We start from the raw sequence: 3,638 nt of genomic DNA on the forward strand, positions 1-3,638 counted from the left end.
AACGAAAAGTCAAAAATTAAAGGTAAAAAGTGAAAAATTGATTTATTTTAACACGAAGGGAGTACGAAGCAACGCAGATATCCTTCTAGGCACTGGTTCACACGTTCCGTCTGCCCATCCGTTTGAGGGTCATACGCGGAGCTGAGACAGAGCTGGGTTTGTGCAAGGCGAAACAACTCAGTCCACACTGTACTGGTAAACACGCGATCGCGGTCGGAGATAATCATTTGCGGCAAACCATGCAACATGTAGATGTTCTGGAGATATAACTAAGCCACCTTCAAAGCAGTAAATGGATGCGCAAAAGGAATAAAGTGAGCAGGAGAACTAGTAATTTAATTTGCCTGTGCTAACGCCACGGTGACAGAATATGCTTGATAATGTGTTATTTGTTAAATTTACTTTTATATAAAAATGCAATCAATATTTAAATCAAACCATGTTTTGTATCAGTTATAATTGACGCAAAATGTAAAAGTATAATCTATCTAAAGATATTAAACATATGTGTTCATTACAGATCAATATATCTGGCTGATCCATTGTAACAGCTACCAATACATGAGTCAAGAGTGACAAAATCAGATGTTAAATAAAAATGAAGAGGCTGCCATTGGGCATCCATGGGACCTGTACGACCGCTCAGCTAAATTTGCATGGTTAACTTGGATGTTGGAAAGCCATCATGTACTTCATCCAAAACAAAAGCTGCTCATTGCACTCTGGAAGCTCCTGCACACCCATAACTTCAAACTATTTCGTGAGATGAATCTAGCTAAAATATAACAAAGATGTATGAAGCTAGGTAACAACACAAATCACAAGGCACGAAGCAGGTGAAGTAATCAAATGTGAGTCTTTAGGACAATGGAAAGTAGGTGATTCAGAGCAGATGTATTTAGTTCCAAAATGAAGTTGAAAATACTTCAAACAAATTTCTTTGTAATTGAACAGGCAATGTTCTGCAACTGATCAAATCTGCATCTTTGGAATTCCTACCATGCATCTCTCGACAACCAACTACATCTCACTGCAATACAGTATAAAATTTAAATTTGTCTGGAGTATGGAAAAGCAAATAAATTTATATTTAAGACAGAAATTAGCAAGGAAGCAAGTGCTAAGGAATAATTCAATATCCTTCTATCTCTAGAATATGGAAAAGCAAATAAATTGTCACAATGGAGTTCTATAACAGAAAAAATAAGTATACTCAACTGATATTTAAAACAAATTCATATTGGAAAATGAACTGCTAAGCTATTGAAAAGGTGGATTGTAGTCACCACCATTGATTCTTGAGCCAATAGGACTTCCATCTAGAATGTGTTTCATCAAGGTGCACCCATTTTCTTCAATAAGTGATAAAATGATAGAAACTATCCATTATTTAGACAGCACTAATAATAAAAGGAAGCTATTTTTTTTTCTAGTGATGCATATTGACCATAGAACTCACCCTTTGTGCTTGAACAACAGTTCTAGGGAAACCGTAGGCAGTTTGCATGCACATCTCTTTCAAGCCTACCGGCACTGCAGAGAAGATCCACCATGCATGAGTAATGATTAACCCGGGGCTTAATTCCATATAATTCTTGCATTCCGTTGAAACACCGTATTCGAAAATCACAAAAACCAGTGTGGATACAAGCTGTCAATACTGCCACAAAAGTAATCTAGTTGGGCTCAACTCCTTCATCATTCATCCTTTCAAATAAATTGGTGAAATATAGGAAAAAATGAAGAAATATAGAACAGCCTCGCACTGTTTTATTTTTTCTTTCTCCATCCATAGCTCCTTTTCATGCAGTACTTTATATAGCATATTTATCTATAAAATATGTCATTTCTGCCTTTTACTTTTCCCTATCAACATAGCCACCAAACAGAAAGCCAGATCATCTGAAAATATTATGGAATTACTAAGAATTATAAAATCAAGTTAGATAAGGTGCTGATCAGATTAGAAAATTAGTAGAGGGTTTGTGTATGCATAATCTAGCAAAAATGAACACATATAGCATAATTAAGAGCATCTATTTTCTGATTCTCCAGACACAACAATTGTCGAGGCATTTCAGTACATTGAGTGCTACTGACCGTGGCAATTCAACAACTTAGTGTTGTGGATTCCAAATAAATAATGGTTTAGAATTTTTAGGCAAAGGCACACAAATTGCATGGGGTCTAATCAGCAACTATCTCAGCGAGAGGAATCAAACAACAGAATGCAGATGGATCGAAGCAAGAATTAGCTGGCCGGATGAACTAACTTGAATATTTCAACTGTCCAGCAACTTAGTATGATTTGGTAATAAACTCCATGGCAGCTGGAGCAAGGTTTAGTGCCCTCATTGTTCCATGACAAGTTGCCAGCATTTATGAGTGAGACCAAACCAATTAGCACTGAGTAGCTCGCTCAATACATGTTACAGATGATACATGCAAAGATACAGCTAGGTTCAGTCTACCGGATATGCACATGTATACAACTTCTGCAGGGTGACAGTGCAACACACACACACACCAAATTATATGATATCTGAACTCTATCCTAACGCAGTAAGCTAATACATCAGAGATATGAACCATATCCCCAAGCAGCTATATTTGCTTCTCAGAAGAACTTAAATGGACAATGCAAGAACAAGATGGAAGTATGAACATCCAACTATTGAGGCAGAGGTTAGGTCCTCACCGCGTCCACTCCCCGCGGTGGCCAGAGCGGAGGGCAGCGGCCGGAGCGGAGGCGGGGGAGTGTCCGCTCCCCGCGGCGGCTCCGGGCAGCGCCGAGAGCAAAGACAACGTCGGTGGAGGGGAGACGGCGCGGTGGAGGCACAGCGCCGGCGACGGATCTGGGGCGTGTTGGAGTGGCCACGGCGGATCTGGCGGCGGACGGGGACCGTGGTGGCTAGTGGTTGCTCGGGTGGAGGGGCGGCGACGCGGTGGAGGCAGGGGGTTGGCGGTGGATGTGGCGCGCAGTGGCATGGCAGCGCGGATCGGGCGGGCGGCAACGCGGTGAACGCGCAGGGCCGGAGGCGACGTGATGTGGATCTAGCAGGCGGTGTGGTGGGGTGGCGGCGGGGTGCATGTGCAGTGCCGGATCTATCGCGGGCGGTGCGGTGGAGGTGCAGGGGCGACGCGTTGGAGGGGTGGAGGCATGACTTGCGGGAGAGCGATCTCAACCGTTGATTCGCGGATAGATTAAGATGGTCCGTTGGATGTGAGGATGTAGAAGTGAGGACACAGTTGATGCACTATAGAGTGAGATTTGTCCACCACTAACAAAATGCAGTCAAACCGAGCGGAACGAGGCAATCCCTCCATGAAATCCAGAGTCACTACCTGCCAAGCATGCTTGGGGACGGGTAACGGTTGGAGAAGACCAGGATATTTCACGTGTTCTTCCTTGGCTTGTTTACAAACCGAGTATTCATCAACAAACTGACATACTGCTGTCTTCATTCTAGGCCATGCAAAGAGCTTGCGGAGGCGACAATAGGTAACTTGAAAACCCGAGTGCCCCCCAACAGCCGAAGCATGCAACACATTCAGCACTGTGCACTGCATCGCATGATTGGACCCCAACCAAATGCGTCCGTTGTACCGAATGATGCCATTATGCAGTGTGAAATCTG

The 3,638-nt window shown here is 43.2% G+C and overlaps 1 long non-coding RNA gene across 3 annotated transcripts; it reads right to left on the reverse strand.

Moving 5' to 3' along the window:
* Positions 1–447: 447 nt before the first annotated feature.
* LOC107305400 lies at positions 448–3,097 on the reverse strand. Of its 3 annotated transcripts, none has more exons than XR_001551547.2 (3): positions 2,699–3,097; positions 1,460–1,533; positions 448–732 (listed from the first exon to the last, which is right to left on the reverse strand). It is a non-coding gene; the product is annotated as an uncharacterized LOC107305400 (long non-coding RNA). The 3 variants fall into 3 exon arrangements; XR_001551548.2 differs by having other exon boundaries at positions 448–746; XR_001551546.2 differs by having other exon boundaries at positions 448–1,030.
* Positions 3,098–3,638: the final 541 nt, after the last annotated feature.

This window comes from Oryza brachyantha, chromosome 12, assembly GCF_000231095.2.
Source record: "Oryza brachyantha chromosome 12, ObraRS2, whole genome shotgun sequence".
Taxonomy (NCBI): domain Eukaryota; kingdom Viridiplantae; phylum Streptophyta; class Magnoliopsida; order Poales; family Poaceae; genus Oryza; species Oryza brachyantha.